Raw genomic sequence first — 25390 nt, 5'->3', positions numbered from 1 at the left:
TGGATGTCCAGTTATTCTAGCAACATTTCTGTTGTTTCTCCATCATATTGCCTTTGCTCCTTTGTCAAAGATCAGTTGACTGTATTTGTGTGTGTCTGTTTTTGAACTCTATTTTGTTGCATTGATCTATTTGTCTGTTCTTTCACCAATATCACACTTTTTTGATTACTGTAGTTTTATATTAAGTCTTGAAGTCAAGTAGTATCAGTCTCCTTAGAATTAATTCATTGACACTTATAAAACTGAAATCTTGATTGGAATTGTATTGAATCTATAGATCAAGTTGGAAGGAATTGACATCTTGACAATATTGAGTCTTTCTATCCATGAATATATCTCCATTTAGTTAGTTCTTTTTTGATTTTTTAAATCAGAGTTTTTTAGTTTTCCTCAAATAGATTTTGTAATGTGCTGTATTTTATTTCTATTGATTCTTAATCATGCTAGCTTATTTGCTTGTGGGACTGGATAAATTTTGTGTGTGTGTGTGTGAGTTAATCTTTGGTTGACCTTAATGTGTGGGAATACTAAGAACTTCTAATGGGGTTATTTTTACTCAGGGAGGATTTGTGTTTATTTCTACTAGGAAGCAAGCAGCATTATTGCCCTAGGACTACTTCAGCCTCTTTGAAGGACCTCAGTTTAATAAAAGATCTTCATGTTCCTTTCCCCCAATTAGCATAAGGTCACAAGTCTAGTCTCTTGATCTTAATGCAGATATAAGAATTTAATTACATAGCAATCCTGGCTTTATATGTCTCAGTGTTCCTTACCTCCCTCTCTCCCTCTCTTGTAGATTTCCTTTTCTTGAGAACTCAAAAATGCTTTAAAAGGTGATTATTATAATCCAGCAGGTCTAGTCCATTAGAATGCTAGAAGATTTGTAATTATTTTTATAGTTTACTTATTTCCCCTTTCCATTCTGTTGTCTTTTAAATCTCAGATTCTTTTCATTCTGTTCCATAAAAGGTAATGACTTGTTTCATTCTATTGAGGATACAAATTTCCAGAATTTTTTTCCTGATGCCTGGAGGTGCTCATTTCTTCAGAGGTATGTTGTTCCTCTGAGTTTTAGATGATGTTCTATTTATCTTGTTCAGCAATTTTCTTTCATTGAATTACTTTTCCTTTATTCATCTTCAAACAAATTAAAATCTGTATTCTTCTTTTGTTAGAGGTTTGTGTATAGAGGTTTCCCTGTTCTTTGAGTTCACTTGAGGCAAAATCTCTAACACTTACTTTCCCAAACCTAAAATTGTTGGCTGGGTTTGTGCATGTAAACTCTCTCTAGTCAAAGTGCCAAACTCTAGTAATAATTTACCTAGAAGGCATCTTCTCCTGCTGCCACTGCCTTGTTCTCTGATTAGCTGAATGGATGGAATACATCAGAAAGTACATTTCCTAGAAGACCTCTACTTCTGACAAGTGATTTCTAAGGGTTCTTGCTGAAGAAATGTAAAAAGATGCAGAGATTAAGATTGGAGGCCAGTAGGAGGGAGAAAAAGATTAAGCAACTGTTCTCCAGCCAAAACTCCTATCAGCACCAAGGGACAGTTCCTCAGATTTATGCTTGGCATAGACCTGTGTTTCTGAGTCTTGGAGTCAGAAGGCAGACAGTGGAGAAAGTATAAAATGTTATCCTAAAGTTTTAAAAAAAGAGTCTTTATTTCACATGACACAGAACTTTGATATTTCATAAGGCAAAGCTTAGCTAGGTTTCCCCCCCCAATATACATCTGTTTACTTTCCCATAAAGTTCTCTTAGTTTCCTTTGTTACACATTTTCATGTTTCAGCATCTTTGTGGGCATTTTAAAAGGGTATGGGAAGATCTTGGATTAGGTACCATGTTAGCGGTAAGTCCAATAATGTTTTTTAAATGGCACAAAATAAAAAGTACTTGGTGCCTCAACTTGATCACTATGGTCTCTACCCTTGTTTCTACCCTTAGTGCTCTTTGAAAAGAGCAGTTCCCATAGGGTTTTCCAAGCCTGCTCTTTACAGTGGGGATGTGGAAGAAACGCAACACACAGGTTAGGTGGATGGAGAAAGCAAGACCTTCAGGTTTTTATTCCCTTATCATATCTAAACTACCTTTTTCAGTGGAAATGTAGTAGAATCTCCATGTAAAATTGCTATTAACAATATTTTCCTCTCTTTCAAAATTGCCTGGAGATAGTCATAAACACATAACCAATGGATTCCTCACTCATTAATTCATCCACCCATCATTTGCTTGAACTCTTGTCTAAGGGTTGACACTAATTAAAGGAGTGAGAGCTCCTCATGCCACCCATGGTCAGTTGGGAGTGAAAGGTATTTAAGTACTCAGAAATAAGGGTACTTATTTACGATAAGCATTACAGTAGAAATGGGCACAAGGATAGACAACAGAATGATTGATTCAGCCTCACAGAGAAATGATTTTGCATTGATTCTTAAAGTCTCATTCATTTGCCAGCAGAGGGAACAACACGCATGTTGGTAAAGAGTTATTTAAAGCATGGCTTTTTAGGGAAATTGAAGTTAGGCATGTGTTTATAGGAATGTGGGGGGAGAGGTGGTGAGCCTGAAAAGATAGACTGATGCCAGTTGATAAAGGGCCTTGTGTGTTAGGCTGGAGTGTGGTCTCTACCCGAAGGGCACGGGTAGTCAGTGAAGGTGCCTTTGTCAGCTCCGGCTGCTCTAAAAAATGCCATGGACTGGGTAGCTTAAACAACAAACATTTATTTCTCACAGTGCTGAGGCTGAAGTCCAAGATCAGGGTGTCAGCACAGTTGGGTTTTTTGTGAGAGCCCTCTCCCTGGTTCTGGCCTCACATGGCCTTTCTTTGGTGTGTGCACTGGGAGCTGAGAGAGAGAGAGATCTCAAGTCTCTTCCTGTAAAGACACTAATATCATCACGGGGACACCACCCTTATGACCTCATTTAAACCTAATCACCCCCAACTACACCACCTCCAAATACCATCACATTGGGCTTTAGAGCTTCAACGTATGGATTCTGTAGGGGCACACATGTTCAGTCTCTAGCAGAAGGATTTTAGGTACACTAGTGACAGAATCAGGTCTGCATTCTAATATACAACAACATCAGCCTAAAAACACAAACAGAAAACTACTTACAAACAAAGCAAAAATGCATTTTTAGAGTGCTTTTTAAAATTCAAAATCTCTTTTATTTAAACATCTTTATTAGAGTATAATTGCTTTACAATGGTGTGTTAGTTTCTGCTTTATAACAAAGTGAATCAGTTATACATATACATATGTTCCCATATCTCTTCCCTCTTGCGTCTCCCTCCCTCCCACCCTCCCTATCCCACCCCTCTAGGTGGTCACGAAGCACCGAGCTGATCTCCCTGTGCTATGCGGCTGCTTCCCACTAGCTATCTATTTTACATTTTGTAGTGTATATATGTCCATCTTTCTCTACATTATCTTATTGGGTTTGTTCTTTGAAACCACCCTATGATGGATTATTGGCCCCATTTTAAATATAAGGAAACAGATGCAGAAAGGTGACTCACTTTGCCAAAGTTGGCTTAGCTAGTAGGAGGAGTAGGAAAATAAACTTAAGAACTTGGAAGAACAATACAGCTGAAGCATTTTCTCAGCACTTGGCTCTGGGGAATGCCTCGTGGTAGTGATTTCTATCTCCAATGAGGCCTGCAGGGCAGTTTAGGAAACTGCTAAGTTATTGGAAAAGTAGTAAGTTGTAGAGCCGACAGCTGTAAATCCCAGGCCAGTGTACCTTCACTCCACCAGGATGGCAAGCAGTGCATATGTAATCTGATGTGAGCGATGTGTTCCTTATGAAACTATATATAAATGAAATTAACCTGGAGAATCCCTGAGGAAGGCTCTGTGTTGGAAACATCAAGCCTTTTAAGAATTTCCTCCAGTGTTTGAACAGGACAGTGTGGATGAAGTATTTAGTTTTCATCTGGGAGTTTATTGTATGAAAATACTTGGTATTTCACCAGAATTCTACCGAGTGTTGTGAGGTGCTCACACCAGGGGATGCAGGAGGGCGCTGAGAGCGCACTGCCCCCTCAGTGTGGGCATGTGCTAATTGACTGTAAAGATGGGTAGAATCACCCACACTTTTAAAATTCCTCTTTCTTTCTCTTTTCATTTGTATAGAGCCCAAATGATTTCATTTGAGTGAATTAAATGTGCTTATGACTCTATGTATAGAAAGCAACTATACATTAACCTCTGGACTCTTTCCCACTAAACCTGGACTTGGCCTTAGAACCCATCTCAGCTCAGAGCTTAACCCAGGCAGCTATAACCAGTCAATGGGAATTGGTGTCCCTGAACTATATTAATCTACCTATTTTCAAAAATATATTTGAAACATTAAAAAAACATCCATTACTCAGAAAACATAAATAAGCACTTATTTCAAGAAGCAGAGTTAGCCTAATCCCTGTACCCCTGAATATGGACCCCAGTGCCAGTAAGAAAGCTGGGCAAGGGCAGAGCATGTCTGCAGGGTAGTTCTTCAGGCCCACATGGAGTGAGAGGTTGGCTCAGGTTGCCAGAAGGAAGAGATTTTGATTTCCTTTCTCAAGGAGCAGGACATAGAGAAAGGGTTAGGCAGTGAGGGGTGCTCGGACTTTCAGCCAAAATTCTACCTCGGCCACATCACAGCTACATCATTGCTGCATGCCTCAGTTTCTATAAAGTGTGGGTAACACTTCCTCTCTCCTTGTGTAGTTGCAAAGATTAAATGAGTGGCAGTGGCAGGTCAGAATGAGTTATTGGCCCAAGATGGCCCTTGGAGGCCATGCCTCACCTGACCCAAGGGCCTGGAGCCGGGAGTGATTCCCATTAGCCACCTCATCCTCCCTACCTTCAGCCCCTGCATCATTGCAGGGTCCTTCCTGCCAGCTGCTTCTCCACACCAATCTGCCTTCAAATAAATCAATAAATGGACAGATGAGCCAATTTGGGCATTAGAATATTTGCAAAGGTTGGCTCTCAAGACAACAGACACATGAAATAATCTGTTTCGGCACTGGGTGAATTTGTTCCAACCAAAGGGCCATCACCAGTGTCAAAGGCAGTTAGCGTCATGCTGCCTCTGTATCTATTTCTTGTTAGCTTTCCAACATTGAACAGTAAACACATTTCACTGTTTTGTAAACCTCTCCAAAACCGATGGTCTGACGGCAGTGTTAACCATTTTCCTCCCCTCCCATCAGCCTTCCCATAGCTTTTTTTTGCTCTCTCTCATTCCAAAACTTTGCAAGTTCAAGACCCTGGGAACCCACTGAGTTCAGGAGCAGGAGCTGGGAAATTTACGACAGAAACTTTCCTCTCTTGATCTCCTTTCTCTTCACCTTGGCTAAGCATACAAATTTCTCCACCCCGCCCTGTCAATTCCCCTGTAATTAGAAGGGCCTCCAGAGTCTCGCAGGACAAGCCTCTACCCCAGAGCAGAAGGTTGGGAATAGGTGGTGAAGGTGGGTGATGGGAGAGGGGAGAGCTGGAGGACTGGGGGAGCCCTTGTTTTGGAGCTAAGAGCCAATGGTCAGCGAAGCAGGGAGGCTCATGCAGGAGGGTGGACTCCTGTTCCTGGAGGATGTGAGTTGGGGATCCCCTTCCTTTCTCCAACACAGTCAGGCATCCCACAGGTGCTGGGACCCTGGAGAAGTTCCTGCATTGTGTTAGAGACAGACATACAAATGAACACAAAGCTACATACACACAGTGGGGTTTATGTGTCAACATTGGTTATTTCTAGGTAGTGGTGGGAGTTTGATAAACGTGTTGCATTCTTTATACTGTTATTTTTCTTTAAAAAAATTTTTTTATTGGAGATTCATTGACTTACAATGTTGTGTTGGTTTCAGGTGTATAGCAAAGTGATTCAGTTATACATGTACATGTATCTTTCTTTCTCAGATTTCTTTTCCCATATAGGTTATTACAGAATATTGAGTAGAGTTCCCTGTGTTATACAGTAGGTCCTTATTAGTTTTCTATTGCTTGCTTTTAAAATAATGAACATGTGTGTTTTATAAAGAGTGGTAACTTTATTACTTAATAAAAATAACAATGCAACATAATGAGCTTTCTAGAAGTCCACTGCAATCTGGGAGCCCTGAGGTTTTAAAGCAAGAGGGGACTTCTGGTTGAAGACAGTTTCTGAACCGGAGTATAATTAGTTAAATTTTTTTTCTGCACAGGCCCTGTGCTGTATCTGAGGATACAGAGAGGGTAATGTTGGGAGAGAGGGTAATGAATGTGAGGTGGGGAGAGGTAAGAACTCATTCTGGAGAGCCAGGCATGGGACAGGCTGAGACAGGTATATGTGCCAGGCCAGGGGGCTGGCATTTCTGCTCCTCAGTCAGGGGAAGGCATGTAGATGGTGGCTCAAGGCGGTACAAAAAAGGACAGCTAAAGGCCCAAGAGAAATGGATACAGAGCAATCTTCTTGAGACATTAATTTTACTTGAACATCCTCGGGGAAGAAGTCCCCTCGGCTGGAGTCCTGGACGAGCCCCTAAGCGGCAGTGTGTTTGCTCTGTTCCGTGGTTGGGGGGATCTCTTGGAGGGTATGAGGAGGCCTGCAGTGGTGACAGGAAGTACGGGGATGAGTCACCATCCTGTCTGTTTTAGAAAGGTCAAATGAGGGGTCTGCATGAAGAGGGAGAATGAGATTTGAGGCAGGGTGACCAGTTAGGAGGCCCTCATGATAACTCTTTGGAGAAGCTGAGAGCCTGGCCATGGGGAGTGGAAGGCAGAGGGATGTGGGGGTGGCATTGATGGGACCCGGGTATTGCTGGGGGGAGGGGAAGGACAGGTGGGAGTCAAGAATGACCCCCAGGCTTCCATCTTTGGTCCCTTGGGGGATGAGTACAGTATCCAACAACCGGGATACAGGAGGAGGATGAGGTTTTATTTTGTGCATATAGGTGGGGATGGACCTGAGACCACTCAGTGAGAGGGTTCTGAGGAGGAAGAAGACAGAGACAAGGGAGAGACTATGGTGACAGCAACTTTAGGGAGTGGGTGGAGGAAGAGGTCCTAGTGATGAGCAGCCCCTGCTCTTATCCCCCAGCCACCCCACATGACTTATGGGGGGCTGGGGGCCCAGGCCCCTGCAGGCCTCCAGGCTGCACTTCCTCAGCTCCTCTGCCAGGATGGCATGCCTCCCCTTGTCTTTCTGGCATATGCTCCCTTCTGAAGAATTCCCTCCTAAATGTAATGACAATTCCCTTCTTTTAGGCCTCCTCTGACACCTAAACTTCCAGCACTGCCCCTGTAGCACTTTAAAGAGTGCTCTGGTCTCCCCGACTGCCTTCCTCCACCGGACGTAAGCTCCTGTGTCCAGATGTGCATGGTAGAGGTGCTCAGTAAACGTTTTCTGGGTGAGCAAATGAATTATCAAAGAGGAAGGAGAAAGAAGCAGGAAGGGTGTGGCCATAGAGAGAGAGAAAGGAAGGAATTATCTGTCAAGAATTCCAAACGCACCAAAGAATAAAGTTATTTAAAAGTTAAGAAGAATCCATTTCACTTGGTAGTTGTCTTTGGCAAGACTAACTTCCCTGGCATGAAGGGAGCAGAAAAATATTACAACATATTTACATTAAAGAGTAAATATGAGATCAGAAAGTGGGGGCACAGTGCAGACTTTCTTTCCCCTAAGAAACTAAGAATAGAATAGGAGAGAGATAAGGTAATAATTACAAGTGACATAGATTTTTTAAGGTTTGAGGTGAAGGGGAAAGTGGAGAGGAGTAGCTCACGATGTGAATGAATGAGTGCCATTGATTGAGGTAGGAATAGGTGAGAACAAGTGCACGGGTGGAGAGATTGACTTTGAACCTGAAGGCAGATGCCTCTTCCACTATGAAGTAGGAGGAGGGAAGAGGCTACAAGTTTAAAGAGATCAGGGAAGATTGTGAATGGGAAAGGATGCATTCACAGACAAATAAAAAGACTCCTGTGTGTACTTTGCACCCACTTGAGACTAGAAAATATCAACAAACCTCCAACCCCTATGGTTTTATCATTTTTCTAGCCTTGTTCAGATGCCCAGATGCAGTTGTAGAGAAAGGAGTTTTTAGGGCAGCTGTGACAGAGGAATGTGAATGTGAGAAAAAAATTAAGGAGTCTGATGTAGGGATACATGAAGCTCTTGACCTGAATTCTAGAGTGTGTAGGAAAGGCAAGAGAAGATAGTTGGAGAAGACACAGTTCCAAAGAACCAGGTATCACTGAGGTTGAAAAGAAGGTATAATGGAGTTAAGAGAGCAGGAAAGCTGCTTTTAAATATACTCCTTCATATATATTGAAGTTGACATGTAAGTTTTCATCATTAGTTTACCAGTTGAAAAGGACATAATTATTTGCATATTGTAATCATACACAGGGAAATGCACACAGACATATAGATGTATCTTAAAAATAAGCTGCTAACACTCCCAAACTCATTCTATGAGGCCACCATCACTCTGATATGAAAACCAGACAAAGATGTCACAAAGAAAGAAAATTACAGGCCAATATCACTGATGAATATAGATGCAAAAATCCTCAACAAAATACTAGCAAACAGAATCCAACAGCACATGAAAAGGATCATACACTATGATCAAGTGGGGTTTATCCCAGGAATGTAAGGATTCTTCAATATACACAAATCAATCAACGTGATACACCATATTAACAAATTGGAGGAGAAAAACCATACGATCATCTCAATAGATGCAAAGAAAGCTTTCGACAAAATTCAACACTCATTTATGATAAAAACCCTGCAGAAAGTAGGCATACAGGGAACTTCCCTTAGCATAATAAAGGCCATATATGACAAACCCACAGCCAACATCATCCTCAATGGTGAAAATCTGAAACCATTCCCACTAAGATCAGGAAGAAGAAACGGTTGCCCACTCTCACCACTATTATTCAACATAGTTTTGGAGATTTTAGCCACAGCAATCAGACAAGAAAAAGAAATAAAAGGAATCCAAACCAGAAAAGAAAAAGTAAAGTTCTCACTGTTTACAGATGACATGATACTATACATAGAGAATCCTAAAGATGCTACCAGAAAACTACTAGAGCTAATCAATGAACTTGGTAAAGTAAAAGGATACAAAATTAATGCACAGAAATCTCTTGCATTCCCATACACTGATGATGAAAAATCTGAAAGTGAAATTAAGAAAACACTCCCATTTACCATTGCAACAAAAAGAATAAAATATCTAGGAATAAACCTACCTAAGGAGACAAAAGACCTGTAGGCAGACAATTTTAAGACACTAATGAAAGATTTAAAGATTGGATTGGAAGAATCAATGTTGTAAAAATGACTCTACTACCCAAAGCAATCTACAGATTCAATGCAATCCCTGTCAGACTACTACTGGCATTTTTCACAGAGCTAGAACAAAAAATTTCACAATTTGTATGGAAACACAAAAGAGCCCGAATAGCCAAATCAATTTTGAGAAAGAAAAACGGAGCTGGAGGAATCAGGCTCCCAGACTTCAGACTATACTACAAAGATACAGTAACCACGACAGTATGGTACTGGCACAGAAAGAGAAATATAGGTCAATGGAACAGAATAGAAAGCCCAGAGATAAACCCACACACATATGGTCACCTTATCTTTGATAAAGGAGGCAAGAATATACACTGGAGAAAAGACAGCCTCTTCAATAAGTGGTGCTGGGAAAGCTGGACAGCTACATGTAAAAGAATGAAACTAGAACACTCCCTAACACCATACACAAAAATAAACTCAAAATGGATTAAAGACCTAAATGCAAGGCTAGACACCATCAAATTCTTAGAGGAAAACATAGGCAGAACACTCTATGACATAAATCACAGCAAGATCCTTTCTGACCCAACCCCTAGAGAAATGGAAATAAAAACAAAAATAAACAAATGGGACCTAATGAAACTTCAAAGCTTTTGCACAGCAAAGGAAACCATAAACAAGACGAAGAGGAAACCCTCAGAATGGGAGAAAATATTTGCAAATGAAGCAACTGACAAAGAATTAATCTCCAAAATTTACAAGCAGCTCTTGCAGCTCAATATCAAAAAAAGCCAAACAACCTAATCCAAAAATGGGCAGAAGACCTAAATAGACATTTCTCCAAAGAAAATATACAGATTTCCAACAGACACATGAAAGAATGTTCAACATCATTAATCATTAGAGAAATGCAAATCAAAGCTACAATGAGATATCATCTCACACTGGTCAGAATGGCCATCATCAATAAATCTACAAACAATGAATGCTGAAGAGGGTGTGGAGAAAAGGGAACCCTCTTGCACTGTTGGTGGGAATGTAAATTGATACAGCCACTATGGAGAATAGTGTGGAGGTTCCTTAAAAAACTAAAAATAGAACCACCATATGACCCAGCAATCCCACTGCTGGGCATATACCCTGAGAAAACCATAATTCAAAAAGAGTCATGTACCAAAATGTTCATTGCAACATTGTTTACTATAGTCAGGACATGGAAGCAACCTAAGCGTCTGTCAACAGATGAATGGATAAAGAAGATGTGGCACATATATACAATGGAATATTACTCGGCCATAAAAAGAAACGAAATTGAGTTACTTGTAGTGAGGTGGATGGACCTAGAGTCTGCCATACAGAGTGAAGTAAGTCAGAAAGAGAAAAACAAATACCGTATGCTAACACATATATGGAATCTAAAAAAAAAAAAAAAAAGTGGTTCTAAAGAAACTAGGTGCAGGACAGGAATAAAGACGCAGATGTAGAGAATGGACTTGAGGACACAGGGATGGGGAAGGTTAAGCTGGGCTGAAGTGAGAGAGTGGCATGGACATATATACACTACCAAACATAAAATAGATAGCTAGTGGGAAGCAGCCGCATAGCACAGGGAGATCAGCTCAGTGCTTTGTGACCACGTAGAGGGGCGGGATAAGGAGGGTGGGAGGGAGACACAAGAGGGAGGAGAAATGGGGATATATGTATACGTATAGCTGATTCACTTTGTTATACAGCAGAAACTAACATACCATTTTAAAGCAATTATATTCCAATAAAGATGTTAAAAAAACCTACAAAAAACAAAAACTGCCACATCATTTTCAAAGCACGTTGAATGGACTCTGCTTGCAATAGTAACGTTACAGCACCATTATAGACTTTAAAAAGACATGAACAAGCTTAAGTTTAATAATTGAACAAGTGTTAAGTGAACCATATAACTCATGGAATTACTTGACTGGATGGGAAGCTGTGGTCTGAGAGAGCAATGTTGGGGTTTCAGAGGTAGAGTTAATTTGTGCCATGCCCAAGAAATGTGAGCCTCAGGTGCTGGGTCTCTTTACCACGTTGCAAGCTCCTGTGTTGAGGGAATCAGAGAGTGGTGGACAAAATCCTTCACTGATATTCCGTGGAACACCAGCCCCACAGGATTCCTGACCACAAAGGTTTTCTGTAGTTAGACATATTTTTAGAGAATGCCTACTTTGCCCCTCTCTTGGCAGTTAGAAGTGCACATTCTTATTGTGGGAAATAACACTTTAGCTGTCTTTGTACCATTTCTGCCACCATAACAATGCAGTTATATCACAAATTTTGTTTGAGCCAATATTCAGTATTTACATGATTATAGTACATGAATCAGTGTACTGCTGAACCAAGTAGCATACCATAATTACATTTCCTTTCTTGTATGGTCACATCAGGTTTTACAACAGCTTGATTCTCTTTTAAATGCCATCCTTCCTTGGAGCCAGCAGCCTGACTGTTCCCATCTGGATCAGCTGCTCTCTGGGACTGTTACAAAGGTGCAGTCTGGGACTCATTTTCTCTGTCTTCTTAGGATATACCTTCCCATTCTCCTGTCTGGAGCCCTGTTTCCTGGGATCCATGTTCTTCTCCTTTTTGTCTTTCTTCCTCATATCTTCTACTACCTATCTAGTTGCTTCCTGAAAAGCCTGAATGTGTCTTGTTGGTCTAAAAATATCTTTATTCTATCCTCATACTTGAATCTTTGTTCAGTTGGGAATTTAATTCTAGGTTGAAAATAAATTTCCCTCAGAATTTTGTCTTCTAAAGTCCTATGTGGTTATTGAGAATTCAATTGTGATTCATGTTTCATGTCTTTGGATGTGACATTTTTCCTCTCTGGAAGCATTTAAGATGCTATCTTTACCCGTGTTGTTCTAAAATTTCATGATGAGGAGCCTAGATGTGAGGTTTTTATTCATTAACTTTATTGGGCAATCAGAGAGCCATTTCAGTCAGGGGACTCATATATTTCAGTTCATGGGAAACGTTTTTGTAGCACATATTGGATGGTTTTCTTCTTTTTTTTTCTGGAATGTCTATTACATAATTATTGAACTTGGATTATCTTCTAAATTTATTTCCTACTTTTCATCTTTGTTTTTTATTTTCTTCATTTTGGGCCTGGGGATCCTTCCCTTCCCCTTTTGCTGGTCTCCACTTCTTGAACTACATCTCAGTTGGGTTTGTCATTCAGGTGTTTGGTATCAGTGTCCATTATTTTGGCTCTGAGACATAATATGCTGTTAACCCCACTCCCACTGTGAGGCACTGGAGACCAGATTCAGAAAAAGGTTAGCCAACTTCTTGGTTGAGGGCTGGGAAGCAGCCCAGTCCTTCTGAGTCTCCTACAGTAATGAGAATGAAAAGCATATTGATATCTTAGTACATTATTTGGCTATCACTTGCAGCTGGAAATCCTGGTTCCATTTAACTGGACTTTTCCAACCTTATTTGGCCATAGAACTCCTTTCCCCTCTTAACATTTGTTAACATTGCATCAGTTTGGGCCCAGAGGAAACAGCTGGCACGCTCAGATGGGAATAATGTAAAGAGGGTTAATTTAGAAAAGGACTAGGTACACAGGCACGGGCAGGGTGTAATGGACAGTGCATGAACTTGAGGCCAGGAGCAATAGCGTTGTTTCCACCCCATCCTGAAGAGCCAGAGAGGTGCAGGGGAATTTGGGGGATCAAATTTGTCAGCCTTGTCAGTATCTGTTCAAAGTTCCCCATTCTGTATTTCAGAGAGCTGCTACTTCTCCACTAGCGCCCTTACCTTACATCCAAGGTCTGGCAGGTTTGCGAACTAATTTGTGCTGGGACTCTACAGCCCCAACTGTCAGGCTCTGGGCTTGATCCTCACCATACCTGCCTTGTGATACCTGCAGGAGGTGAGAAACTGTAATGCTGCCACAAGGCCTCCTGTTCTCCAAGTTAGTTCTTAATGGCACATCCATACACTCCAGGGATGGTAGACGGAGGAGTGACAGGGGTCTGTTGTCTCATGCCCACTCCCAGACAAGAAGCAACCCAGGACAGGGCTCAGCCTAAGGCACAATGTCTGTCCAGAAGCTTGGCCAGGGCACTGGAGTGGGAGTCACTTCTCTAGAAGCTCTGGTCCCTGGAGCCAAGGGTGATGCCTAGGAAGCAGCGTGCTTATCAGCAGGTTCGTTGTCAACCTGGAGGATGAGGCAGTGAGGGTGGCCCTGGGTTTAGGCAATGGGAGAGAACTGGGACAGCCACACCAGAAGTGTGGAGCTGGAGCAATTCTCTGGATTGGAGATCCTGGTTGCAATGACTTTTGATGGATTCTCTGACCGACATGTTGTCAGGAGGAGAGGCACTCAGGCTGCTGGGATGGAGGGGTGCTGACGTTCATTTTCACCAGCTTTACCACTTTTTCTGCCAACACCTCCCTCTCTTTCCTCACCTCTTCCAAGTCCTCTCTCTGCCCTTCTCCTTTCTTTTCATTTCTCCTTTCTCCTGCATTGCTCCTTTTATTTTCCCACCTCTGTCTTCTCCCCCATCTTTTCATCTCTCTTTTCTTCTGTGTTTTAGTCTCTTCTCCCTTTTGTGATACACTTTTTGTATTAGGCTGTGCTATCTATATATTTTAAATCCCAGAGGTGTATCTGCTAATTGTCCTTTTAGGGAAATAATTATGGAAGTTAAGATGATTAGATAAGGAAAGCATTCTCTGGGGCTGGCCTCTTTACAAAACGATGATGATGAGGTGGTGATGAGAACGGGGGATTGTTTCTACTTAAACTAACAGTGTGGTACAACTCTTACCAGAATGCTTTGAACATCTGGGATGTAATTATATCCCTCACAGAGCCTGGCCAGAGGGCAAACTCTGGGAGTAGCGTCCTGGGAACAAGAATGTATATTCTGTGGCCTTCCGGGAAGGCAATGATCAGGGAACTCCGTGATATGGCTTGGAGCTCAGGACCCCATGGAATTCCTAGATCCAAATGAAGATTCTTGGAGTTTCTGAAATGTGTATAATTGTGCGTGCGTGTGCGTGCAGGGCAAGATTATGGCTTCCCTCAGGCAGAGGGTTTTGTAGATACTAAGTTGCTGAAACACATCATATCTGGAATTGCTTCATTGCACACTAATGGTTGCTGTAAGCTTCCTGCTCACTCACTCTTGTCATATAAAAAGTGTTCATGAGACAGTCCTTTCGTTGTCTGGGTTCTGCTCTTGATCCAGCACTGACTGCATTGTAACACCCTCCTGGCACTCCTGGGCCATTGCAAGTGCCTGCCACTCCCTCGCATCCAGCAAAGAGCTGACCTCCGCAGACAGGAAGATGTGGAATGCTCTCAGCCAAAGGCCAGTGGACACAAGGAGAGGTGGCAGTAGAGGAGGGCATGAGTGGAGAAGGGACAGAGAGAAAGGGTTCAGAGAGTATTGGGTGGTGGGGCAGCAAGAAAGTGGGACTGGGAAAATGCGCTTCCTGTTGGGGAAGGGAGGGTCTGGAAAGAGTAATGACTGGGAAGAATGAAAAGGGAGGGGAGACTAATTCTGACTGAGAGCCTGCTGTTTTACAAAGAGAGAATGTGATGCCCAAAGAGGTTAAATTACATGCCCAAGTCATTGTTAGCATATGAGGGACAGGGATGCAAATCCAAGGCTCATGGTCCTCATCCTGGCACACCCTGCCCAGAAAATAGGATTGCAATGGATGTCAGAGTTAAATTACTCCCCTCCACAACTCAAGAAAGAGGACTCCTTAAAGACCATCAGGCAAGAAATGTCCACTGAAACAAGTGTTGTCGCTAGGAATTAGTGATTCATCCAGGTTTAACCTTAAGAAAGGAAGGAAATTTCTCTCCAGATTTAACTAGAAGTTCTCTCAGTAAACCCTAAGCCCTTTTGCATTGTCCATCTCCCCATAACCCATGCCACCCTTCCCCCTTCATCATTCCTCAGGGCTAGCAAAGGAAGTGGTTTCATATCGTAGTGTGACAGCAAAGAACTGTAGCCTAAGGACACAGTAGAAGGTGGCTCAGATAAAAGATTCCCACTCTTCTGACTCATTTTGTTTCTCTGACTTATTTATTATTGTTAGGCACAAGCACAGAACAGCCTCAATTGGGGGTGCTCCTGATTTCAGAATTTCCTCCCCTTCAGCCTCCATTAAGGAAACCATGGAGCTGAGTTCTTCCATGAAGTCCTGTCCCTGGATCCTGATGGCTCACCCACCCTTGCAGGCTTCCTGGTGGTCCCAGAGCATCTCACCACATTCACTGCAGACAGCGTTGCCAGGTTTAGCAAATAAAAATACACAATGCTCTGTTAAATATCAATTTCAGATAAAACCCAAATACCTGTTTTGTTTAAGTGTATCCCATGCAATATTTGGGACACACTTATGCAACGGAAGTGTTTGCTGTTTATCTGAAAAGATTTTATTTGGAAGCTCCACAGCTGGGGAGCTTGATTTTACTGGAGTGAGTAAAGTTAGATCTGTTAGAAGAAGTCAAGTGCCCCGAGTCCCAGGGCAGGAATTAAAACACCACACTGTTTCCTTCAGGAACTGCCTCAGCTTCCCCTGTTCCTCCTTCAGTCTAGACTGAACTTCTATGTCTGCAATACCCTGTTCATGACCAAACAGTGCACAGATGACTTTCCAGAGCCATATGCCTAGACTTCTCACAATATCAGAGAGTATCCATTTTTCTGACTTGTAAAATAATACATGTTCATTGATAAAAATTGGAAAGTACAGCTCAATAAAAAGAAAAATAAACATTCACCTTAATTGCAGTATATAGATCAGATCCAGACAGCCTGAGTTCAAATTCCAGCTTACTAGCTGTATGATTTTAGGCAATTTCCTTAACTTCTCTGTGCCTCAGTTTTTCAATTGTAAAATGAAGGTAATATAGGGGCTTGAATGAATTTTTGAGGATTAAATGAGTTTATATGTGTTCAGGTCTTTTAAAAAGTGCCTGGTATATAGCAAGCACTGTGTAAGCACTTTTCAAAAAAAAATGAAAATTCTTTCACCCAGAGATAAGTATTATTGATGTCTTTTCTATACATTTCTATACATTCTATCATATAGATTTATACCATAGATTTCCATACTGTGGTAGGGTGCATTTTCCAAAGTTGAATGTAATGATTCTCCTGTCCAACATGTTCTTCTGCAAGGTTGTCTGGACAATTCTCCATCAAGAGGTGGAATCAATTCCTCTCCCCTTAAATCTAGGCTTTTTAAAAAAGTTTTCTGGTCAACAGAATGCAGCAGCAGTGGTGTTCTGGGACTTACAAGGCTGGACAGAGGAGGCTTGTGGTTTCTGGTTCCCTCTCTGGCACACTCACCATTGGGTACTTCCTCTTGGAATCCACCCTCAAGCCAAGGCACATGGAAAGACTTCATGTAGGTGCTCTGCTCAGTTCAGCAGCTGAGTGGCCTGCTGGCAGCCAGCTTCACCTGCCAGCCCATGTGAGTGGGTCAGACCAGCTGTCTACAACGGCATGAGAGACCCTCAAGCAAGAACCACACAACTGAGCCCAATTGAACCACAGAGCCGTGAGGGATAATCATCAATTATTGTTTAGAGCCACTAAGTTATGAGATGGTTTACTACAAAGCGATAGAGATCTGGAAACATATTTAATGAAAGTGCCTAAGATCCTGAATTTTATTTTTTACTTATTTGTTTAACATCTTTATTGGAATATAATTGATTTACAATGGTGTGTTAGTTTCTGCTTTATAACAGAATGAATCAGCTAAACATATACATATATCCCCATATCTCTTCCCTCTTGCGTCTCCCTCCCTCCCACCCTCCCTATCCCACCCCTCCAGGCGGTCACAAAGCACCGAGCTGATATCCCTGTGCCATGCGGCTGCTTCCCACTAGCTATCTACCTTACGTTCGTTAGTGTGTATATGTCCATGACTCTCTCTCGCCCTGTCACAGCTCACCCTTCCCCCTCCCCATATTCTCAAGTCCGTTCTCCAGTAGGTCTGTGTCTTTATTCCTGTCTTACCCCTAGGTTCTTCATGACATTTTTTTCTTCTTAATTTCCATATATATGTGTTAGCATACAGTATTTGTCTTTTTCTTTCTGACTTACTTCACTCTGTATGACAGACTCTAGGTCTATCCACCTCATTACAAATAGCTCAATTTCGTTTCTTTACATGGCTGAGTAATATTCCATTGTATGTATGTGCCACATCTTCTTTATCCATTCATCTGATGATGGGCACTTAGGTTGTTTCCATCTCCTGGCTATTGTAAATAGATATGCAATGAACATTTTGGTACATGACTCTTTTTGAATTTTGGTTTTCTCAGGGTATATGCCCACTAGTGGGATTGCTGGGTCATATGGTAGTTCTATTTGTAGTTTTTTAAGGAACCTCCATACTGTTCTCCATAGCGGCTGAACCAATTCACATTCCCACCAGCAGTGCAAGAGTGTTCCCTGTTCTCCACACTCTCTCCAGCATTTATTGTTTCTAGGTTTTTTGATGATGGCCTTTGTGACTGGTGTGAGATAATATCTCATTGTAGTTTTGATTTGCATTTCTCTAATGATTAATGATGTTGAGCATTCTTTCATGTGTTTGTTGGCATTCTGTATATCTTCTTTGGAGAAATGTCTATTTAGGTCTTCTGCCCATTTTTGGATGGGGTTGTTTGTTTTTTTGTTATTGAGCTGCAAGAGCTGCTTGTAAATTTTGGAGATTAATCCTTTGTCAGTTGCTTCATTTGCAAATATTTTCTCTCATTCTGAGGGTTGTCTTTTGGTCTTGTTTATGGTTTCCTTTGCTGTGTAAAAGCTTTGAAGTTTCATTAGGTCCCATTTGTTTATTTTTGTTTTTATTTCCATTACTGTAGGAGGTGGGTCAGAAAGGGTCTTGCTGTGATGTACGTCATAGAGTGTTCTGCCTATGTTTTCCTCTAAGAGTTTGACAGTTTCTGGCCTTACATTTAGGTCTTTAATCCATTTTGAGTTTATTTTTGTGTATGGTGTTAGGGAGTGATCTAATCTCATACTTTTATATGTATCTGTCCAGTTTTCCCAGTACCACTTATTGAAGAGGCTGTCCTTTCTCCACTGTACATTCCTGCCACCTTTATCAAAGATAAGGTGTCCATATGTGCGTGGGTTTATTTCTGGGCTTTCTATCCTGTTCCATTGATCTATATTTCTCTTTTTGTGCCAGCACCATACTGTCTTGATTACTGTAGCTTTGTAGTATAGCCTGAAGTCAGGGACCCTGATTCCTCCAGCTCCTTTTTTCGTTCTCAAGATTGATTTGGCTATTCGTGGTCTTCTGTGTTTCCATACAAATCGTGAAATTTTTTGTTCTAGTTCTGTGAAAAATGCCAACGGTAGTTTGATAGGAATTGCATTGAATCTATAGATTACTTTGGGTAGTAGAGTCATTTTCACAATTTTGATTCTTCTAATCCAAGAGCATGGTATATCTCTCCATCTATTTGTATCATCTTTAATTCTTTCATTAGTGTCTTATACTTTTCTGCATACAGGTCTTTTGTCTCCTTAGGTAGGTTTATTCCTAGATATTTTATTCTTTTTGTTGCAATGGTAAATGGGAGTGTTTTCTTGATTTCACTTTCAGATTTTTCATCATTAATATATAGGAATGCCAAAGATTTCTGTGCATTAATTTTGTATCCTGCTACTTTACCAAATTCATTGATTAGCTCTAGTAGTTTTCTGGTAGCATCTTTAGGATTCTCTATGTATAGTATCATGTCATCTGCAAACAGTGACAGCTTTACTTCTTCTTTTCCGATTTGGATTCCTTTTATTTCTGTTTCTTCTCTGATTGCTGTGGCTAAAACTTCCAAAACTATGTTGAATAAAAGTGGTGAGAGTGGACAACCTTGTTTTGTTCCTGATCTAAGTGGAAATGCTTTCAGATTTTCACCATTGAGGATGATGTTGGCTGTGGGCTTGTCATATATGGCCTTTATTATGTTGAGGAAAGTTCCCTGTATGCCTACTTTCTGCAGGGTTTTTATCATAAATGGGTGTTGAATTTTGTCAAAAGCTTTCTCTGCATCTATTGAGATGATCATATGGTTTTTCTCCTTCAATTTGTTAATATGGTTTATCACACTGATAGATTTGCATATATTGAAGAATCCTTGCATTCCTGGAATAAACCCCACTTGATCATGGTGTATGATCCTTTCAATGTGCTGTTGGATTCTGTTTGCTAGTATTCTGTTGAGGATTTTTGCATCTATGTTCATCAGTGATATTGGCCTGTAGTTTTCTTTCTTTGTGACATCTTTGTCTGGTTTTGGTATCAAGGTGATGGTGGCCTCGTAGAAGGAATTTGGGAGTGTTTCTCCCTTTGCTATATTTTGGAAAAGTTTGAGAAGGATAGGTGTTAGCTCTTCTCTAAATGTTTGATAAAATTCGCCTGTGAAGCCATCTGGTCCTGGGCTTTTGTTTGTTGGAAGATTTTTAATCACAGTTTCAATTTCAGTGCTTGTGATTGGTCTGTTCATATTGTCTATTTCTTCCTGATTCAGTCTTGACAGGTTGTGCATTTCTAAGAATTTGTCCATTTCTTCCAGATTGTCCATTTTATTGGCATAGAGTTGCTTGTAGTAATCTCTAATGATCTTTTTTATTTCTACAGTGTCAGTAGTTCTTCTTTTTCATTTCTAATTCTATTGATTTGAGTCTTCTTCCTTTTTTTCTTGATGAGTCTGGCTAATGGTTTATCAATTTTGTTTATCTTCTCAAAGAACCAGCATTTAGTTTTATTGACCTCTGCTATTGTTTCCTTCATTTTTTTCCCATTTATTTCTGATCTGATTTTTATGATTTCTTTCCTTCTGCTAGCTTTGGGGATTTTTGTTCTTCTTTCTGTAATTGCTTGAGGTGCAAGGTTAGGTTGTTTATTCGAGATGTTTCCTGCTTCTTAAGGTGGGCTTGTATTGCTATACTCATTGTAGTTTTGATTTGCATTTCTCTAATGGTTAGTGATGTTGAGTGTCCTTTTATGTGTTTGTTGGCAATCGGTATGTCTTCTTTGGTAAAATGTCTATTTAGGTCTTCTGCCCATTTTTGGATTGGGTAGTTTGCTTTTTTTGATATTGAGCTGCATGAGCTGCTTGTAAATTTTGGAGATTAATCCTTTGTCAGTTGCTTCATTTGCAAATATTTTCTCCCATTCTGAGGGTTGTCTTTTCATCTTGTTTATGGTTTCCTTTGCTGTACAAAAGCTTTTAAGTTTCATTAGGTCCCATTTGTTTATTTTTGTTTTTATTTCCATTTCTCTAGGAGGTGGGTCAAAAAGGATCTTGCTGTGATGTATGTCATAGAGTGTTCTGCCTATGTTTTCCTCTAAGAGTTTTGTAGTTTCTGGTCTTACACTTAGGTCTTTAATCAATTTTGAGTTTATTTTTGTGTATGGTCTTAGGGAGTGTTCTAATTTCATTCTTTACATGTAGCTGTCCAGTTTTCCGAGCACCACTTACTGAAGAGGCTGTCTTTTCTCCGTTGTATATTCTTTCCTCCCTTATCAAAAATAAGGTGACCATAGGTGCATGGATTTATCTCTGGGCTTTCTATCCTGTTCCATTGATCTATATTTCTGCTTTAGTGCCAGTACATACTGTCTTGATTACTTTAGCTTTGTAGTATAGTCTGAAGTCAGGGAGTCTGATTCCTCCAGCTCTGTTTTTCTTTCTCAAGATTGTATTGGCTATTCAGGGTCTTTTGTGTTTCCATAAAAATTGTGAAATTTTTTGTTCTAGTTCTGTGAAAAATGCCAGTGGTAGTTTGATAGGGAATGCATTGAATCTGTAGATTGCTTTGGGTAGTATACTCATTTTCGCAATGTTGATTCTTCCAATCCAAGAACATGGTATATCTCTCCATCTGTTTGTATCATCTTTAATTCTTTCATTAGTGTCTTATACTTTTCTGCATACAGGTCTTTTCTCTCCTTAGGTAGGCTTATCCTTAGGTATTTTATTCTTTTTGTTGCAATGGTAAATGGGAGTGTTTCCTTAATTTCTCTTTCAGATTTTTCATCATTAGTGTGTAGGAATGCAAGAGATTTCTGTGCATTAATTTTGTATCTTTCTACTTTACCAAATTCATTGATTAGCTCTAGTAGTTTTCTGGTAGCATCTTTAGTATTCTCTTTATATAGTATCATGACGTCTGCAAACAGTGACAGTTTTACTTATTCTTTTCCAATTTGCATTCCTTTTATTTCGTTTTTTTCCTCTGATTGCTGTGGCTAAAACTTCCAAAACTATGTTGAATAATAATGGTGAGAATGGACAACCTTGTTTTGTTCCTGATCTTAGAGGAAATGGTTTCAGTTTTTCACCATTGAGAACGATGTTGGCTGGGGGTTCGTCATATATGGCCTTTATTATGTTGAGGTAAGTTCCCCCTATGCCTACTTTTTGGAGGGTTCTTATCATAAATGGGTGTTGAACTTTGTCAAAAGCTGTTTCTACATCTTTTGAGAATATCATATGCTTTTTATCCTTCAATTTTTAAATATGGTGTATAACATTGATTGACTTGCATATATTGAAGAAGCCTTGCATTCCTGGGATAAACCCCATTTGATCATGGTGTATGATCCTTTTAATGTGCTGTTCTATTCTGTTTCCCAGTATTTTGTTGAGGATTTTTGCATCTATGTTCATCAATAATATTGGCCTGTAGTTTTGTTTCTTTGTGACATATTTTTCTGTTTTTGGTATCATGTGATGGTGGCCTCGTAGAATGAGATTGGGAGTGTCCCTCTCTCTGCTATATTTTGGAAGAATTTATGAAGAATAGGTGTTAGCTCTTCTCTAAATGTTTGATTGAATTCGCCTGTGAAGCCATCTGGTCCTGGTCTTTTGTTTGTTGGAAAAATTTTAATCACAGTTTCAATTTCAGTGCTTGTGTTTTGTATGTTTATTTTTTCTATTTCTTGCTGGTTCAGTCTCAGAAGATTGTGCTTTTCTATGAATTTGTCCATTTTTTCCAGGTTGTCCATTTTATCGGCATATAGTTGCTTTTCGTAATCTCTCTTGATCCTTTGTATTTCTGCAGTCAGCTGTTTTTCTCCTTTTCCATTTCTAGTTCTATTGATTTGAGTCTTTTCCCTTTTTTTTCTTGATGAGTCTGACTAATGGTTTATCAATTTTGTTTATGTTACTTTTTTGTTTATGTTACTGTTAGTGTTGTCCACACTGATAGCTGCAGCTCGCATCCGTCTCTGGAGCTCATTTAGGCGGTGCTCTGAATCCCCTCTCCTCCCACACCCCAAAACAATGGTCTCTTGCATCTTAGGCAGTTCCAGACTTTTCCCCGGACTCCCTCCCAGCTAGCTGTGGCACACTAGCCCTCTTCAGCCTGTGTTCATGCAGCCAACCCCAGTCCTCTCCCTGGGATCTGATCTCCAAAGCCTGAGCCTCAGCTCCCAGCCCCTACCTGACCCCAGCAGTTGAGCAGACAAGCCTGTCAGGCTGGTGAATGCTGGTCTGCATTGATGCTCTGTGCAGGAATCTCTCTGCTTTGCCCTCTGCACCCCTGTTGCTGTGCTTTCCTCTGAGGCTCTGAAGCTTCCCCCCCTGCCATCCCCTGTCTCCGCCAGTGAAGGGGCTTCCTAGTGTGTGGAAACTTTTCCTCCTTCACAGCTCCCTACCAGAGGTGCAGGTCCCATCCCTAATTTTTGTTTCTGTTTTTTCTTTTGCCTTATCCAGGTATGTGGGGAGTTTCTTGCCTTTTGGGAAGTCTGAGGTCTTCTGCCAGCATTCAGTAGGTGTTCTGTAGGAGTTGTTTCACATGTAGGTGTATTTCTGATGTATTTGTGGGGAGGAAGGTAATCTCCATGTCTTACTCCTTTGGCATCTTGAAGGTTTCCCCCCTGAATTTTCAATATGAACCAACGTGTCTTCTATCCTGTTTCACTATTACTTTCAGAGAAAGGGGACAAGTTCTTTTCTTTTTTTTCTTAAAAAGTTTTGTTTTAATTTAAAAATGTAAAGGATTTAAAAAGTATTTTATTTTTGGCTTTGCCGTGAGGCTTGTGGGAACTTAGTTCCCTGACCGGGGGTTGAACCTGGCCCTCATCAGTGAAAGCATGGAGTCTTAACCACTGGACTGCCAGGGAATTCCCTAATTTTTAAAAATATTAAAGAAATTTTTATTGGAGTATAGTTGATTTGCAATGTTGTGTTAGTTTCAGTTGTACTGTAAAGTGAATCAGATATACATATACATATACCTACTCTTTTTAAGATTATTTTCCCATATAGTCATTATAGAGTACTGAGCAGAGTTCCCTGTGGTATACAGTAGGTCCTTATTAGTTATTGAGTATATATATATAGTAGTGTGTATATGTCAATCCCAATCTCCCAATTTATCGATACCCACCCCCTTTCCCCACCTGGTAACCATAAGTTTCTCTTCTACATCTGTGACTCTATTTCCATTTTGTAAATAAGTTCATTTGTACTATTTTTAAAAATATTCCACATATAAGCAATGATATATGATATTTGTCTTTCTCTGTCTGACTTACTTCACTCAGTATGGCAATCTCTATGTCTATCCATGTTGCTGCAAATGGCATTATTTTTTTCTTTTTTATGGCTGATTAATATTCCATTGTACATATGTACCACATATTCTTTATCCATTCCTCTGTTGATGGACTTTTAGGTTGTTTCTATGTCTTGGCTATTGTAAATAGTGCTGCAATGAACATTGTGGTACATGTATCTTTTTGAATTATGGTTTTCTCCAGATATATTCCCAGGAGTGGGATTGCTGGATCACATGGTAGTTCTATATTTAGTTTTGTAAGGAACCTCCATACTGTTGTCCATAGTGGCTGTACCAATTTACATTCCCACCAACAGTGTATAAGGGTTCACTTTTTTCCACACCCTTTCCAGCATTTATTGTTTGTAGATTTTTTGATGATGGTCATTCTGGCTGGTGTGAGGTGATACCTCATTGTAGTTTTTTTGTTTGTTTGTTTGTTTTTTTTTTTTCTCATTGTAGTTTTGATTTGCATTTCTCTAATAATTAGTCATATTGAGGAAAAGGGACATTTTCAAATAAGCTGTCCTATCTAAGAAAATACATTCCTCTCTCTTTGGACAAGTTAACCCCCAGCTGGGCTGGTGGTTAATGAACCTTAGGTCATTCATGCTTGAAGGCAACTTAGAGATCATCTAATAGTCACTCATCTGCCTATTTGCTTTACAGGTGAGAACCAGGAAGTGAAGTGACTCACCTAAGGCCAACTGGGCGCTAAATGACAGAGTCTGGTTGCACCACAGGTATCCTGACTCCAAGCTCAGTGCTCTCTTTATTATATTGTGCTACTTGTTTATAGGGATGTTTAGGGGCAGGGTAGAATTGTGAGTTTCCAAAGGCCTGATGAGAGTGATGAAAGAATCTGGGGTCCTGAAGTCATCTGGGCTCTTTCACAGCTATGTCCAGTCAGTGTTTCTTGGGGAGGACACAGCTTCTTTAAAAAGTGTCTTTTCATGCTCTGTCCAGTGAGGAAAATGTGAAATGTGGTGTGTCAAAGCCAAGTCTGGAGTGAGGGCTTCAGTGAGGAACTGGATGTGCTGAAGTCAGGAAGAGTGACAGGCTTCAGGACACCCTGTTGTCTTGAGATTGAGAGAGTCTGGCAAGGGCGGGGCCTGTCATGAGTATGTGAGGGTCAGTGGGAAGGCTGCTTCTTGGGCCTCATGCTCACTACCATCCCAACTGAGTGGTTCAGATTCAATGAATGACAGTGTTTGGATGATGTAAGAGGCAGTTATCCTCATCCCAGGAGGAAGGAAGCATCAGAGAGGGGTGTTCAATGAGGAGAGAACATCAAGATGTTTGTTATGAGTTGAACTGTGTCCCACACAATTCATATATTGATGTCCTAACTCTAATGCCTCAGAGTATGACCTTATTTGGAAATAAGACTGCTGCAGATGTAGTTAGTTAAGATGAGGTCATACTGGAGTAGGATGGGTGTCTAATCCAAAATGACTGGTGTCCCTATGAAAAGGGGAAATTTGG

General features: G+C 40.6%; 1 long non-coding RNA gene across 1 annotated transcript in view; it reads left to right on the top strand.

The window, feature by feature from the left end:
- LOC116755653 overlaps positions 1 to 25390 on the top strand; it is a 52695-nt gene that overhangs the window by 21121 nt on the left and 6184 nt on the right. Inside the window, exon 2 of the long non-coding RNA XR_004350416.1 lies at positions 24575 to 24648. This is a non-coding gene — a long non-coding RNA (uncharacterized LOC116755653). The remainder of the gene's footprint in view (positions 1 to 24574; positions 24649 to 25390) is intronic.

This window comes from Phocoena sinus, chromosome 6, assembly GCF_008692025.1.
Source record: "Phocoena sinus isolate mPhoSin1 chromosome 6, mPhoSin1.pri, whole genome shotgun sequence".
In the NCBI taxonomy this organism is placed as follows: Eukaryota; Metazoa; Chordata; class Mammalia; order Artiodactyla; family Phocoenidae; genus Phocoena; species Phocoena sinus.
Note: the sequence above shows the minus strand (reverse complement) of the source record. Positions and strands in the feature narration are given on the sequence as shown.